General features: G+C 32.8%; 1 protein-coding gene and 1 long non-coding RNA gene across 2 annotated transcripts in view; one reads left to right on the top strand and one right to left on the bottom strand.

Moving 5' to 3' along the window:
• Positions 1–18,809, bottom strand: part of LOC106075668 (calcitonin receptor-like) — a 128,432-nt gene that overhangs the window by 92,440 nt on the left and 17,183 nt on the right. The window lies entirely within an intron of this gene.
• LOC129923105 (uncharacterized) lies at positions 650–8,668 on the top strand. The gene is made up of 2 exons (XR_008775028.1): positions 650–2,890; positions 8,177–8,668. It is a non-coding gene; the product is annotated as an uncharacterized LOC129923105 (long non-coding RNA).

Raw genomic sequence — 18,809 nt, 5'->3', positions numbered from 1 at the left:
AATGTATTACCAAACAATACCCAGGTCTTCCAGTACTTGGCTGAATGTATTACCAAACAATACCCAGGTCTTCCAGTCTTTGACTAAATGTATTACCAAACAATACCCAGGTCTTCCAGTCTTTGACTAAATGTATTACCAAACAATACCCAGGTCTTCCAGTCTTTGACTAAATGTATTACCAAACAATACCCAGGTCTTCCAGTCTTTGGCTGAATGTATTACCAAACAATACCCAGGTCTTATAGTCTTTGGCTGAATGTATTACCAAACAATACCCAGGTCTTCCAGTCTTTGACTAAATGTATTACCAAACAATACCCAGGTCTTCCAGTCTTTGACTAAATGTATTACCAAACAATACCCAGGTCTTCCAGTCTTTGACTAAATGTATTACCAAACAATACCCAGGTCTTCCAGTCTTTGACTGAATGTATTACCAAACAATACCCAGGTCTTATAGTCTTTGGCTGAATGTATTACCAAACAATACCCAGGTCTTCCAGTCTTTGACTAAATGTATTACCAAACAATACCCAGGTCTTCCAGTATTTGGCTGAATGTATTACCAAACAATACCCAGGTCTTCCAGTCTTTGACTAAATGTATTACCAAACAATACCCAGGTCTTCCAGTATTTGGCTGAATGTATTGTTAGACACCTTATTTATATAGGTTAGTTATTTTAGTTATTTAGCGACGCACCATAGTAGACGCATATTGAACGGGACTAGTGACGTTTGGGATATGTTGGGTTAGAGACCGGAAAATCAGTTAGCGTTAGAACATTCCAGGGTAACGACGTGTTTAGTGACAGAGACTTCTACTGTGGCCTTTTATCATAATAAATATATATTAACTTGTTCATCATCGTTGACTACATCTCTTCACCTGTTACAATCGATGTGCCAGTTCTTGTTTGTGTTGTTGGTCAACTACACGTAATACACCCGAACAATTACACCCAAACGATTGCAGAGTAATTGGTTGACTTCAAGACAGCCTGAACTAGCAACATCACAGTGGCGACCCCGAACCTCGAAGCCGGACCCCTGTTGAAGCCGAACATCGAACCGGACCTCGAAGCAGAACGTTTACTCAGGTGAGGGTCGTGCACTCGAAGATATAAGATTTCATCGGAGTACGGCTGAACACAGCAGTATCACAGAGTGACTTTGTTCTAGATCTACAAGCAGTCGTCGCCTGTTTGATCGCACGTTCAACGAGCCGTTAACTCAGGGTGACCTTCGTCAGGACCGTAATCATCGCAACGTCTGGTCTACTTAACCAGTATAGTATCAAAGCCTGATCTTCATATGCTGAATCGACCTACAACCAGAGAAACCGTTCATTCATAACGGGTGAGAGATCGTTAGTGAACCTGTTGGACATATTTTTTCTTCGTCATAGGAGCCACGTCGAGTATCAAGTTTTACCTCGTCAGTTTCGAGAAGGACAGTTTGCCCGCTGTCAGAAGTATTGTGAGTACTACAAGTTTGGTAGCTAACTAAATCGAAATCGCTCTGTCGTCTTACCCTTGGAGAGATTCTTGTGGAGCAGTTTGCTCATTGAACCGGTTGCTTGCCACGTTTATAACGGTCACTGTGTTTAACCTTTGGAAGGTTAGTGAAGTAATCTTTATCAGTACTGAACATTGATCTATCTAGTATTCGTCGGTCTAGACCATACCTAGACTTGTTAGCAGTGAAGTTGTGGAAACAGCTACATCCACTTAATTTCGTTGAAAACCGTTAGTCGTATAACGGAACGTCGTCGGAGGTGACCTTGGTCTTACCTAGTCTACATTGGACAGTTTGGTCTAGTGAAGCAGAGTACAACAGCAAACTTCGTCGTACTACCAGAGTAGCAGCAGAAGCAGTGAACTATTTTAGAGAACCGTTATTCGTCAGCCCAGATCAAGTCATCGTCAAGAAAGCCGTTATTCGTCAGCCCAGATCAAGTCATCGTCAAGAAATTCGTTATTCGTCAGTCGTCCAGATCAAGTTGCCGTCAAGAGACTGTTATTTGTCAGTAGTCGTCTACACAAGTCAAGTCATCGCCAGAAGAACCGTTAACCTATTCGTCAGTAACTGTGTACACAAAGTCGTCGGAACTACACATACGGTCATCAACAGTCGTCAAAGAAACTGGAACATTTTGCTGTGGCATATCAGGACATCTGTGGCATTACGTGGGATACTGGTAGCACCGGAGAACAGAGTCAGAACTGGAAGAGAGGCAGTGGAATTTGTTGTGATCTAGCATATTCGGGAGTCCGAACAAAGGGATCTTTCTTATCAAAAGCTAAGTGCCATTTTTCTTATTAGTATATGTTTAGATTGCCCTTAGAAATAGATTTTGTCTAAATTTGGTACGTTAGCCTGAGTAAAATCAGGTGGTGCGCCTTAAAACCCGTCGGGGTAGAAGACGTAATTTAGATGAAAAGCTATATTATATATTTAGGATTGTAATTTGTTTTGTTTGTGTAAACGTCATATCCGTTGTTGCCTGGTTACTTCGTGACGTTATCATTGTGTGCCATATTGTCATATCCCAACCCATAGCGATAGTCTCATTTTAATTATTTCATTTGTTTATATTATTTTAAATTATTTATTTTTATTAATTTAATTAGATCTGTATTTTTTTTTCACTTAATGATAGAAAGTGCGGGTAGGATTCTTTCATTGTGAATCAGACTAAAATAATTTTAGTTTGAGCGGTTAAAATCAAATATGATTTTGCCATGAGAATAATGCCGAAACTGGCTATGTAGTCAAACACTATCGTCTGGCTAAATTTAGATCTGCAAATTATTGTACATCTCTTTGGTACAATTTAATTATCTAGACTCTACTTTGAAATATTATTAAGTTGAAGATGAATGAAGGTAGTACATTCTAGATATATATATCTTGTTGAAGATATATTTGACACTGTATACACATATTTGTTTCGTATGGTGAAATAGAACCATAATCTACTCTAGATCTAGACTCTAGACAGTCCTTGAATTTACTCTAGACACTTCACTGTGACTTCAGTCATACCAGGTTTTAAAATTGATCATAGTTATTCATACTAGATCTAAAAGTCATAGTGCTCTTGATAACTAGATCTAAATAGTATTATTATACATACTATAATATACTGGATTTAAATTTGTGTGTAATACTGGACCTAATATACAGATTTGAATATAACCATAATAACTCAGACTAGATTTATACATTTACTAAATCTATAGATAGAGACATACCATTTAAAATTTGTATAAAAGTGTGGAAAAACTTAAATATAAAATAAGTTTAAAGTATAGCCATAACTAATATAGGCTAAGTAAAAATATATATAAAATATAAAACACAATGGCTACATCATCATATGTGGACCTTAAGGAGGTTAAGGAAACAGCTATGCAGGATGGAAAGGCCATGGAGTTAAAAGGAAAAGACTTAGCAGCTTATGTACAGCAAGTTGTGAAGGAAGAAACGGAACGTCAAAGACAAGAGATAGAAAGACAAGAAGAAAGGCAAGACAAAGAGAGAGAAAAAATTAGAGAACATGAAGCTAAAATGGAGAAGATGAGATTGGATGCAGCACAAGTCAGAGCTCAAACTGAACAAGGAAATAACACAAATAACTCAAATAATTATACCACTCAAAGAGACAACCCTAATTCGCAGACATGGCTAAAGAGAAAGATACAAAGTTTTGATGAACAGAAGGATGACATTGGTGATTTTCTGAAAAGATATGAGGCAAAAATGTCTACATTTAATATGCCTGAAGAAGAATGGTCTGAAATACTGATAGACTTTGTTCATGGTCAAGCTCTAACAATATGCCAAAATCATGACCATCATATTGATGATAGCTATCAGGTTTTAAAAAGAGAGTTATTAAATGCCTATGGTCATAATGCTGCAACTTTTAGAAAGAAATACTTTGACAATATACCATCATTAGGAATAGAACCCCAAACTACCATTAATATGGAAAAGGATTTTTTCAATAAGTGGGTAAAATTAGAAAAAGTGAATAACTCTTATGAAGGATTAAAAAATTTTATTCTAGTGGACAACTTTGTAAATAAATGTGATCCTCAATTACAATCTTTTATTAGAGAAAGAAACCCCAAAACTATAGATGAAATAACAGAGATAATGAGAGTATACAAAAATGCCTATCCAAATAAACCATTTTCTGATAGGGATAAGAGCAAAGTAGATTTAATAGGATACACCAAAGAAAATGTTGATAGAAGTAGAAATAGAAACAGATCAAATAGTGGAAATAGAAAATATAGTGAAATAACCTGTTTTAAATGTCAAGGAAAAGGTCATATAGCAGCTAACTGTAGAAGAGGGAATAGTAGGTCTGGAAGTAGAAATAGATACAATGAACAAAATAACAGTAGATATAGGAGTAGAGATAGGAATGACAGGGGAAATTATAGAAATAGGAGTTACAGTAGGGAATACAAAAATAAAGGTACAGATAGGATATATTTCATGGAAGGAAATAGGAACAATTTTGCAGTGTACCCAGGGTTTGTAGATAGAATTCCGGTGGAATTAATCAGGGATTCAGGTTGTAACACCTTGGCAGTAAAAACTAAATTTGTCAAACCTCATTGGTATAAAGGGTTTACTAGGAAAGTAGAATTAGCAGATGGCACTGTAAGGGAATTTAAAGCTATAAGGGTATACATTGAAACTCCATTTTTCACTGGTTATTGTGATGGCATTGCAATACCAGAAATGAGATATGATATGTTAGTAGGAAACATAAAAGGAGTTAAAGAATGTTCAAGAAAAGAATTAGAAGACTGGCAAAACAAATACAAAAACATAAGACAAAATCATGAAAACATAGAAACACAAAATATAACAAGTATGATAATAACAAGATCAATGGATAAACAAAGTAAGAAACAGGAAAATACAATAAATGTAATAAGTAATGATAAAGAAAAAGAAACCAATAATGTAATACAAATAGAAAATACAGATGTTAAGGAAAGAGAGATAGAAAATGAAACACAAAATAGTCTGGAAACACAAATATCTCAAAGTGAAAAAGAAACAACACCCACATTTGCATTAGAACAAATGAATGACAATATTATTGGGAAAATTTATTCAAGAATATTAGATAAAAACAATAATAATCCAATGGAGAAATTTTGTATAGAGAATAAAATATTATTTAGACAAACAAGTAATGATAACAAGAAAATAAAACAACTTGTCTTACCACAGAAATATTGGAAAGATGTTTTAATCATGACACATGATAATAATTTAGCAGCACATAGGGGAGTAAAGAAATGTTATAGGAATTTGTCAAAACAAGTATTTTGGCCCAAAATGAAAGCAACAATCAACAAATACATAAAATCATGTGACATATGTCAAAAGAGATCTAACAAAAGCCTAGTGAATAAAGCACCTATTCAAGAAATGGATGAACCTACAGCACCATTTCAGAAAGTATCTATTGATTTAATAGGTCCTTTAATTCAAACTGAAAATAATAACAAATACATTCTAACAGTAATAGACATGTTTAGTAGATACCCAGAGGCAATCCCATTATCAAATACAAGTGCAGAAAATATCATTAATGCCATAACTCAAAAAGTAATTACAAGACATGGTATACCTAAAATTATATTGAGTGATCAGGGATCTCAGTTTAAGTCAGAACAATTTAAGAAATGGACTAAACAATACAATATACAGCACATATACTCTTCGGTTTACCACCCGGAGAGTAACGGTTTATGTGAACGATATGGTGGATCATTAAAAAGATCACTAACAAAGATAATTCAGAATAATCAGAACAAGTGGGATCATTACATTAACTATATACTATTTGCTCATAGAAACAACATCCATGAAGCAACACAATTTTCACCATATGAAATAATACATGGAAGAAAACCCAGAGATGAATTAGATGTTTTTAAAGAAAATCTAATAGATAATGAGAATAAATTAAATAATGACAGTGAAACAACAATCACAACAGAATTGAAAGAAATATGGACTCAAGCATATAACAACAATAAGAAATACAAACAAAGTGCTCATGAGAATCTAAATAAGAAAAGACAATTGAAAACACTAGAAGTAGGAAACAACGTATTAATATTAATAAATGACCTGAAAAATAAAATTGGTAAACAATGGAAAGGTCCATTTAAGGTGATAAAACAAATTAGTGATGTCAATTATCAAATTGAAATAAATGGGAAAGTTAAAACATATCACATAAATAATTTGAAACTATATCATGATAGAGAAGATGAGTTGATACAAAACATTCAGGAGGAAATAGAAAATAAATTTTCAGAAAGAGAAGAATGCTTGATGATAATAACAAATGAAAATCATAATGAAAATGATATTAAGGAAATACCTGTAATAGAAACAAAAGAGAATCAAACTTGGCAAAAGATTAATCTTAATAATTTAACTAAGGAAAAGTCAAAAGATATAACTAAAATAATACAGGAATACAAAGAAATTTTTTCCAGCATACCAGGAAAAACTAATATTATTAAACATGACATTAAAGTAACAGACACAAAACCTATCAAGCTTAAGCCATATAGAATACCGCTACATTTACAAGACAAAGTAAAGAAAGAAATAGACAATTTACTAGAATCAGGTATAATTGAACCATCAACATCTCCTTATGCTTCACCAATTGTGATAGCCAAAAAGAAGAATGGAGATATAAGGTTATGTATTGATTATAGGAAACTTAACAACATCACAGAATTTGACCCATATCCAATGCCAAATATAGAGGATATTTTACATAAATTAAATGGAGCAAAATTTTTTACTAAATTAGATTTAACTAAAGGTTATTGGCAAATACCTTTAACAGAAAATGCAAAACCTTACACAGCATTTGTAACACCATATGGTATTTTTCAATGGAATTATATGAGTTTTGGATTAGTAAATGCACCTGCCACATTTAATAGAATGATGAACATGATAATTGGAAACAAAGAAAATGTTATTTGCTATTTAGATGACATATGTATTTTTAATAATAGTTGGGAGGAACATTTGGTAGATGTAAAAGAAGTATTCAAAATAATAAAAGAAAGTGGACTTACAATTCAAGCAGAAAAAGTAGAAATAGGATTGGAGGAAATAATTTTCTTAGGACATAAAATAAATAACAACATGATTAGCCCTATTGAAGATAACATAAAGAAAGTACTTAATATTGAAATACCTACAACAAAAAGACAAATTAAAAGTATATTGGGAATAGTAAATTATTACAGAAAGTTTATAAAAAACTTAGCAGAAATAGTGAATCCACTAAATGACTTACTTAAAAAAGGAAAACCTCAAAAAGTAGTTTGTAATGAGGAATGTGTGAAAGCTATTGACAGAATTAAAGATGTTTTTAGTCATGAACTAATATTAAGACTACCTGATAAAGACAAAATATTTTATGTCACAACTGATGCATCTGGTAATGCTATTGGTGGTTGTTTAATGCAGAACTATGATAACTTACATCCTATATTATATGTAAGCAGAAAATTATCAGAGGCAGAGAAAAAATATAGTGTCATTGAAAGAGAAGCCTTAGCTGTAATATGGGTAATTACTAAGCTAGAGAGCTATTTAATAGGAAGGAAATTCATATTATTAACTGATCATAAACCTATTCAGTATATACAGCAAAAGAGCATGAAAAACAGTCGTGTTTATAGATGGTTCTTAGCACTACAGGAGTATAAATTTGAAGTGAAAGCTATTAGTGGATCTGTGAATATTGTAGCTGATCTATTGTCTAGAATGACATTGAAGTGAAACAATTTTGTAAATAAACTATGATTATATTGATTATGTACTATATATTAATATATTGACACCATTTATATGTTATGGAAAAGGGAGATAAGTAAATTTGATGTTAAGCATTTAAAAGTAAGTATGGATATATTTTTTTTTTTTTTTTTTTGTGTGAATCATTTCATATATCATTGACGAAAGTTAGTTCTATGGAAAAGGGTGAGTATAAAAGAAAAATGGACAAAAGCGTATAAAAGGGTGGTAAGAAAAGAAAAAATTTATTGAATGTGTAAATAAAGTTTGTAATTGTTTTTTGAAATATTGTATTTTATCAGATTACTGTCAGTGAAGAACAATTGTGACTTATGAGGTGCCCATAGGATGCCACATTTTCCTCTATGATGAACTGTATACCAATGAAGATGATTCTGGAATGTTATGAACTGTTATGAACATTGACATGAATATGAGGAACTGTCAAGATGAAGATGTCAAGATGAAGAGATCAAGATTTTATGTTTGTGGTCTTCCCCTTAAATTGAAAATGCCCTTGTAAGACTTGACAGTAGTGGAAAAATATTGACATATTTTTTTTTTCAAGGGGGGGAGGAATCTGTTAGACACCTTATTTATATAGGTTAGTTATTTTAGTTATTTAGCGACGCACCATAGTAGACGCATATTGAACGGGACTAGTGACGTTTGGGATATGTTGGGTTAGAGACCGGAAAATCAGTTAGCGTTAGAACATTCCAGGGTAACGACGTGTTTAGTGACAGAGACTTCTACTGTGGCCTTTTATCATAATAAATATATATTAACTTGTTCATCATCGTTGACTACATCTCTTCACCTGTTACAATCGATGTGCCAGTTCTTGTTTGTGTTGTTGGTCAACTACACGTAATACACCCGAACAATTACACCCAAACGATTGCAGAGTAATTGGTTGACTTCAAGACAGCCTGAACTAGCAACATCACAGTATTACCAAACAATACCCAGGTCTTCCAGTATTTGGCTGAATGTATTACCAAACAATACATAAGTCTCACTGGCCACTAGATAGATCTATAGCCTAACAATGTAAGAGTCTTTTGACCATTGGCTAGATTTACTGCCCACCAAGTCTTCTGACAATTTTCTAAAGCGCATCTTTCAACTTTAGTCAAGTTTTTTTTTGTGTCTACTGGTCTGAAACTTATCTTCAAATTTAGTCACGAGAAAAGAAGTGTTTTGTACCAATGCGAAATGGAATGAAATGACCATCCTATCAATGTGACCATGGAACAACTCACGTATATATTGAGTCTCATACGAACATTAGAATAAGTAAACATGATCAATAGATCAAGTGCACAAAACAAAGAATCAAATTGAACTGTTTGAAAATAAAATTCGCATTCTTAATCGAATAGATTATAACTGTTAACAAATAAAAACTCTACGATTAAAGAATTTAAATCTAAGAAACAAGTTACGTATTAAATGTGTATATTAACACAAAGTGACGCTAAATGAGACAAAGATCAAACTTCAATATTGACACTAGTAGCTGGGAAAAAGAGGCACTGGATAGATCCACATGGAGAGAGAGCATCAAGGAAGGGTCTCGGACTGCAGATGCCATGCACACCAGAAGTAGAAAGAAGGGTGAAAGCGCTACGGCGCCTGGTGATTACATATGCCCAACATGTGACCTCAGCAATGTATCAAGGATTGGCCTCTTTAGTCATACAAGAAGTTGCAAAGGGAAAAAATTGTTATATATGCTAGAACTAGCCACTTTAAGAGTGAATAAAAAAAAAACTGTATTAACTGTGAACACACTGAATGACGCTGTATTATGGTTTTACTAAAAATAAAACTAAAAAATTTATCAGAGAAGAAATGAGAGAGAGAGAGAGAGAGAGAGAGCGGTGGAGGTAGAAAGAGAAATCAGATGAAAAGGGCGTAAGAGTGAAGAAATTCTTTTAATGTAGTTTTTTTCCCCCGGTTTCAGTAGTGTATACTTTTCAATCAGGTAATGTCTGTACAAGAATGAGACCAAAGCGGTATATGACATCCAGTTGTGGTCAATAATCTTCCTCAATCTTTTAATCATGTCAAAAATGTCTTTGACCACGCGATAACCTCGTTTATATATCTCTTAAAAATACATAAACTTTTTAATGTCCCAAATATCTACAACTCTAGATAGTTGACTGGTTATGGTATTATAGTATGTTCTTCAAATAGTCAGACTTCTGGTCAAAAGAAATTCTATAAAGAGCACATTGATCTTGAACTTTAGTCACATTAATACAGAAATCAATCATTTGGACCAATGATAGTTTTCAGCATTTGAAATTTAGTGAAAAATAGGAATGTCACTTTAAAACTAAGAGCGACTATTCCCCTTTCGGGGGTCGCTAAAAAGAGATCCGACAATAAATACCCATGGCCAGACGAAATAACCACCTAGAAATCATCTAAATAAACATCTAAATAATCATTTAAATAAAAATCTAAATAATCATCTAAATAAGCAACCATTGAAAGAAAAGATTCCATATATAATACATAGATACATTTTTGCAAGATCAGTTACCAAAAAAAGATATATACATAAACACATCCATAAACACAGACACTAAACACATAGTCACCCAAACATGAAGGCAGAAAGACAGAGATAAGCAGACACAAGTCAAGCATAAATAGCTGTACATATAATTGTATATAGATCTAGTTAACTACCTAGTTACAACCATCAACAACAAACTAATATGGAGTAAACACTGACAAAAGCTTTACACCAAAATTCATCAATGACTCTTCTATTTTTGAAAGCTAAGAAAAGTAAAAATCGACCAATCAATCATTTAACTTTTCTATATACAGTATATAGCAACTATCCGCAGCCTGAGTAACTTGGCCATCACCTGCTGATATGATAATACTTCACTGGCACAAAGACATCGACTAAATAGACTTATTAAAACAGCATCGTATATCACTCAAACACATCTACCATCTCTTGAAGAACTTTTTTATGAAAGATGCTTTTCCAAAACACACACGATTCTTAAAGACAATCTGCACCCATTAAACCACTGGTACATCAGATCTGAACGAAGTGGTTGTCTCCCTTCCATTAAGGCTAGAATAGAAAGATTTAAAAACTCATTTATCCCACTTTCGGTCAGTGTCTTACAGGGTCATCCGTCGTCACCGAGAAGTACAGAGAATCCTATTTCGTAAAGCGCAGACAGTGTATGTGTGTATGTGTTATGTGTGTGAATGTTTTTCCTATTTACATCTATGTTATTATTGTTAGAGTAGTTATGTTAAGGTGAACAACTGTAGTCAAAATGGATTTCAATAACTTATCTTATCTTAAATATTAGACGAAATCTTCAATTTTATTTATATTACCACTTTTTAATTCCGTGTAAATTATAGGAAGGCGTTCTGAAACAGTTTAAAACGCTTAAAATTGTGTAGATAACTGCACAAAGACAGATGACGCCATGTTCCCCAGAGCTCATTTGACGTGATTACGTCATCGACTCAAAGAGATGAACAACTTATCTTATCTTATATCTTATATAATACAGACGTTACTTCAAAAAAGAAGATGATTACGTCCTACGCGTCATGCATGAATAAGATAAGTGGAATTAATTTGTTTTAGTTTTTTGTTACTCTTAACAACTGACATTTTTCTGGGTGGAAAGACATGCTCCAATTTGATTCCCATTTCTGTAATTCATCTAATTCTCTTTGTAAAATATCTGTGTCTTGTGTTGTTTTTATTGTTCTATATATTATGCAAATCATCTGCAAATAATCTGACTTTTGTTCCTGAAGTAATGCAATTTGGTAAATCATTTATGTAAATTAAAAATAGTAGTGGACCCAAGTCTGTTCCTTGAGGTACACCTGAGTTTACTGTTATCGGTGTTGATTAAGAGCCATTTATTATTACAGTTTGTTCTCTCCCTATCAGAAAATCTTTAATCCACTGATGCAGTGGACCATTAATGCCGAAATATTTTAATATTTTAAGCAAACTACTTACTTAGTAAACTAGAGACGCAAAGTCTTCGTGACCATTGAAAGCACCATAAATTAAACACAAGATTTTACAGCGAAAATTCTTTTTGAACATTTGAGAGAGAAAAAATTAATTAGTAGCTTGATAAAAAATATCTTCAAATAATGAAAGAAATATATCACATGAACAGAACCCAACAACAATTAAAAATAACTTCTTCCAATTAGTAGCTTTCAATTAGCAGTTAGCAAATACATCACTACATTTTATTTATTTTCATTTGTGCAAACGAATTTTATAGATTGTTTATAGATTGTTAATAAAAAAATGAAATTTGATAAACACATAAACAAAGAAATACATAAACACAGACATAAACACAAACACATACACAAACATATACACAAATACAGACTTCTGCTTGCTCTCGAACAGTTCCGTAATTTAACATTACCAAGGAAAAACATAATTTTTGTATGAATGTGTCCTTGCAAAAGAAAAAGCAATGTGTTGTTGTATGTCTACCTGAATGTACGTATCTTTAAAAATATATCCTTAAACTAGCAGTAAAAGAATCGATTCTATCAATAAGTCAATGTACTCAATACAACGGAATAGAATAAAACATTATAATAGAAGCACAGTACATTTATTAGAATTACATTAATTTAATAGTATAAATCCCACAGGGCCGACCTTAGGTAATTGGAGACCCTAGGCTAATTGAATTTGATGGCTCAAAATTGAAAAATAAATAAATATAAACAGCGAAAAAATAAATAGGAAGGCAACAAGGGGTCTTCTAAGTAGTCAAACAAGTAGATTTCAATATTTGTCACTAAAGCATAAGTCAAAGTAGATTTCAACATTTGTCACTAAAGCATAAGTCAAAGTAGATTTCAACATTAGTCACTAAACCATAAGTCAAAGTAGATTTCAACATTTGTCACTAAAGCATAAGTCAAAGTAGATTTCAACATTTGTCACTAAAGCATAAGTCAAAGTAGATTTCAACATTTGTCACTAAAGCATAAGTCAAAGTAGATTTCAACATTTGTCACTAAAGCATAAGTCAAAGTAGATTTCAACATTTGTCACTAAAGCATAAGTCAAAGTAGATTTCAACATTTGTCACTAAAGCATAAGTCAAAGTAGATTTCAACATTTGTCACTAAAGCATAAGTCAAAGTAGATTTCAACATTTGTCACTAAAGCATAAGTCAAAGTAGATTTCAACATTTGTCACTAAACCATAAGTCAAAGTAGATTTCAACATTTGTCACTAAAGCATAAGTCAAAGTAGATTTCAACATTTGTCACTAAAGCCCTAGCCTTCACAATCTTATCTTTGAACTCTGTATATTTAATTTGCGTTTCAATCATTGCATCTTATGTCTCTGTCCGTCTTATCTCATTTATCTGTCTATCGTAACTTAAATGTGTCCGTCTTATCTCATATATCTGTCTATCGTAACTTAAATCTGTCTATCTTATCTCATATATCTGTCTATCGTAACTTAAATGTGTCCGTCTTATCTCATATATCTGTCTATCGTAACTTAAATCTGTCTATCTTATCTCATATATCTGTCTATCGTAACTTAAATGTGTCCGTCTTATCTCATATATCTGTCTATCGTAACTTAAATGTGTACGTCTTATCTCATATATCTGTCTATCGTAACTTAAATCTGTCTATCTTATCTCATATATCTGTCTATCGTAACTTAAATGTGTCCGTCTTATCTCATATATCTGTCTATCGTAACTTAAATGTGTCCGTCTTATCTCATATATCTGTCTATCGTAACTTAAATGTGTCCGTCTTATCTCATATATCTGTCTATCGTAACTTAAATGTGTCCGTCTTATCTCATATATCTGTCTATCGTAACTTAAATCTGTCTATCTTATCTCATATATCTGTCTATCGTAACTTAAATGTGTCTATCTTATCTCATATATCTGTCTATCGTAACTTAAATCTGTCCGTCTTATCTCATATATCTGTCTATCGTAACTTAAATGTGTCTATCTTATCTCATATATCTGTCTATCGTTACTTAAATGTGTCCGTCTTATCTCATATATCTGTCTATCGTAACTTAAATGTGTCTATCTTATCTCATATATCTGTCTATCGTAACTGAAATGTGTCCGTCTTATCTCATATATCTGTCTATCGTAACTTAAATCTGTCCATCTTATCTCATATATCTGTCTATCGTAACTTAAATGTGTAAGTCTTATCTCATATATCTGTCTATCGTAACTTAAATGTGTCCGTCTTATCTCATATATCTGTCTATCGTAACTTAAATGTGTCTATCTTATCTCATATATCTGTCTATCGTAACTTAAATGTGTACGTCTTATCTCATATATCTGTCTATCGTAACTTAAATGTGTCCGTCTTATCTCATATATCTGTCTATCGTAACTTAAATGTGTCTATCTTATCTTATATATCTGTCTATCGTAACTTAAATGTGTCTATCTTATCGTATATATTTATCTTATCTTATATCTCTGTCTATATTATATACCTGTCTATCTTATCTCATATACTTGTCTGTCTTATCCTATATACTTGTCTATCTTATCACATCTATCTATCTATCTTATCTTATATCTCTATCAGTCTTTCATAGCTATATCTCCACCAGCCTATTCTACTTTTATACTATCTATCAAAAAGTATTTTATATACCTTTCTATCTTATCTTATTTACCTGTCTATCTTTTTCTTATATACCTATCTTATCTTATATACTTTTCCATTTTGTCTTATGTATCTATCAGATCTAATATACTTATTTATCTTATCTTATATACGTGTCTGTCTTATCTTCATATCTATCTTATTTGTATCTCTGTCTATCATATTGTATAATTTTATCAAGCTACCTTTACTTTTTAATCTTTCTATCTCTTTTTATCTTATATCTTTATCAGTCTTGCATAGCTTATCAGTCTTGTTTTAAAATTCTCTGTCTATTTTACTTTATACAAGTGTCTTGTCTTATCTTGTATACGTGTCTATCTTATATATGTCTATCTTATCTTATATAACTGTCTATCTTATCTATCGAGGCCGAAGAGACAGTTAAGTCCAGACAGTGCTGTCTAGATCGATAGAGTTAATGTTTGTCTGATAAAAATTAAAAAAAAATATTAAGAAATATTTTGGAGTTTAATATGAACCAATAATGAGTTAAACAAACTCATCTTGTCACGGATGAACGCTTTTAAGATGGATTTACTTATTCGACAGTTTAGTGTGTGTGTGTGTTTTATGCTGCTGTTTTTCTAATAAAAAAAAAAGTAATAACAATATCTGAACAGAATTACTGCCACAGTCTAGACACAGTTAAAAAAAATATTGATTTCTTCCAGAATCTAAAAAGGATTAAAAGGAAAAAATAGGACACTTTATTGTGAGGAGTTCTGGGAACTACCAAACAAAGATTTTTAATAGTGCAGATCAAGCTGATCTTTCCACTTGGTTAAAGACTTCAGTTTGTACTCTGAACCTTTGCATAAACTAACAATTGTTTTTTTATGACGAACATGTATCTAAGTGACCTAAAGAAGTTAATTTTACTTAGAGACTTTTACGATTTCATATAATATCAAAGGAAAAACAAGGTTACAAATACAGTTTGTGTGGAAACACAAACTCAAAATCGGCCTCCGAAGTGGTCTACCCAGGCAGGTAAAAGGCAGGTTTCAATATTTTCAGAAAGAACATCAGAATGAAATTCTGTCAAAGACAAATGACAGAGAAGAATGGAGAAAGAAGGTTGATAGATCTTGTGTGGTGCCCCAGCGGTACAGCAGACCAAAGGATAGGTGAAAGTGAATGTGAAGTTAGATGTGAATCTGGCCTAACTGATGTCTTATAATAAATATCTAACTGATCTAATTGTTTTGTAAAGGGTCAATCTCTTATTCAAATCCTCATGAAAAAAACAACAACATTTCCGTAAATAAAAATTCTTAAGTGTACTATTTCCGTACTGAGGTGTGGAATTATGGAGGCGCACTGCGGTTCACGTGATAATATGAAAAACTAGTTATTAATTGTTGTTTTAAACTATGTCCAACTTATATGCATACTAAATAGATTTTTTTCTGTCTAAAAAAACAAAAACTTTTTTGTGTGTCTAAATGTATAGTTAGTATGACAGAACTTACAAAAGTTAGCAATACAAATGTAATAAAAACCATTTGCATAAATATGTTTAAAATATGGTACGTATGTTAATTTCCCCCCCTAAAGCGACTCCCGTGTTTGTTAGTATTAATAGTGAATAGTTGTAAAAGTGGTGTATTTTTATGAAAAAATTGCTTGCAAAAACTTATTTTAAGAATTAGATTTTTCAGTTTCATAAAAGAAAAAAATAGCCATTGCATCAGAACTTTGAATGGTCTAAAATATTACGGTGTTAGATTTTCACTATCTATCTTTTCTAGTTTACGAGATCTAAAAGGGACGGACGGACATTCCACACAAAACTAATAGCGTCTTTTTTCCCTTTCGTGGGCCGCTAGAAATAGTGTTTTTCCATTTTTAGTTAAATGAAAGGGATTTAATTTAAATACATTTGCAAAATAGGGATATTTTATCATTTATAGAATAGCATTTATCGAATTTTTTTGAGTGGACATTCTTGATACACGACACTAATATATTCATATATTCATTTAAAATGGATATATCAACGGAAACCACGGTAGAATGTTTATGAAGGTGTTAAATTGACTGAAAAGCGTTACAAGAAATAAACACTAATCTTATTATCACTTGACTCATAGCTACTAATATGTAACCAAAGCCCACCATTTAGACCTTATAGTCTACAAGGCTGATTACGTAAAAGTCATCTGTTTCTGTGGCCTACGGTTAACGAGAGTGTCATGTACCATCACAACGACCAACCGCCTTTACTTTTCCCCAACTAATGTCAGGTACCCATTAAAGCTGGGTGGACTCAGAGGCACCCAAAGATCCCGAAATTAAAAACCCCACTCTTAACTAGGTTTCTAGCCCCGGAGCTTAGTTCGGAAGCCAAGCGCTTTACATCCATAATTGCAAAGAAAAGTAATTTAAATTTCACCTGATTGTTGCATAGGAATTTAAGACACGGAAAGGACGAAGGATGGAGTAACAGTAGAGACAATATTAGCAAGAGACCGGTAAGTGTCAAGTAAATAGTAGACAAGAAACAAACAGTAGAGGCTTCGTGTTTGGCTGTTTCAAAAAGATGATACTTTCGACTTTTGCAATTTTGACGAGAATAAATTCGTGAAAGGTTTGTTTGTTTTTAAGCTTGAAAAATAAATCGTTAGAATGTGTCTCCGATGGCTAGTACTCTGGGTTTTCCAGTGGGCTTTCTTTTTTTTTTCCTTTTATTTTCAGACCAATAAAGGCACACAAGTTCAACTCAATAACTAACTCGTAAAAAGCCTGAAAGAATCTCGGGTTACAGTTATAATGAGTTGAATGATTTGTAACTTCGTTTGACATGTGTTTGGTGTACAGAGTTCTCCCTCTGAAGTTACTGTGACCTAGTGAAATCGTTCCATTCATAGCAACTTAATTTTCATTTCAAGGTGCACTCGCAAAGAAACACACTCGCAAATCTGCGTCAATGAGCGGACCAGAAAATTTTTTTTTCAATTGATCTCTGGAGCCAGTGAGAAGACGAAGTGCAAACATACGAAACAATTGGCTCATGTTTTTACCGAAATAACTTGTTCAGTCTTGAATTAATATTATAGCTATGGAATATGATCTATGGCTCACACTTGTTTTAGCTAAGACATAACTTAGTATAGCCTTAAGAGCGAGCATTAATAAGACAGATGCTTTTGTAATGTAAGGCTGAAAAAAGAATTTTAATTGTAAATATATGTTGCTAGTTTAATTAAACATTGTATATTAATTGATTACAGTTTACTGGGTTTTATTTCTATAATAAAGAAAGTATATGGCGTAGTACTTAGGTAACAAAGTGACTGACGTAGTACTTTGGGTAAGAAAGTTACTGTGACGTAGTACTTAGGTAAAAATATTGACTGATGTACTACTTAGGTAACAAAGTGACAGACGTAGTACTTAGATAAGTAAGTGACTGTTTTAGTTAAAAAAGTGATAATTTAGTGTTTTGGTGGATGATCTAGTAATTAAGTAAGAAAGTGGCTAATTTAGTGAGTTTCTTTACATGTCTTATTCATCCAATCAAAAAGACTCAAACAAAACATTCCCATTTTAAAATAACAAAGAAGTTATTTGCATATAATTTGTTCCGGTCTCTCTGATGGACAATGTATTGACCTTTCACACTTTGAGATTAGACCCGGACATGACTAAACGACTCTGATTTCTGCCACAGACCGATTGTTCAAGATTCTTTCTAACGTCCGTCGAAACAAATAGATCTAACTCCTCCAAGAGCGATATTTTGATTTCAGATTACTTTGTAATACCAATGTACAAGAGGTCAAAACATTGACAACGAATATCGGGCGGAAGAATTGTGGACTAGATGGTGGCGACGACCGTTTTTTTTTTTCTGGATGTATATGAAGTCCAGCTGATTTAAGAGTTTCCAGAAAAAAAAATTTAACTGGTTATATCCTCCACCATCCAAATGTACATATTGAATGCTCATTAAAGTTAGAATTTTTTTTCGGAAAGAGTATTTGGTAGATAATTCTTAAATGTGTTGTATACTAGAAAAGGTTACCCTTCATTCTAGTAAGTGGGTCCTTGGAAGCGCCAAAGTTCCCCCACTGAGGTCCGGGGCGGAGTCCGGCGTCAACCGTTTTCCTGCGTTCCAAGCTTTACAAATGTTAGCTCCTGGCGTGTACAACGCGAGAGTTTCTCTTGTAGTATTAGGTGGATAGCGCCCCGCAAGGTCTAA

Source organism: Biomphalaria glabrata, chromosome 1 (assembly GCF_947242115.1).
Source record: "Biomphalaria glabrata chromosome 1, xgBioGlab47.1, whole genome shotgun sequence".
In the NCBI taxonomy this organism is placed as follows: domain Eukaryota; kingdom Metazoa; phylum Mollusca; class Gastropoda; family Planorbidae; genus Biomphalaria; species Biomphalaria glabrata.
The sequence above is the reverse complement of the archived record's forward strand: the minus strand, read 5'-3'. Positions and strand labels throughout refer to the sequence as shown.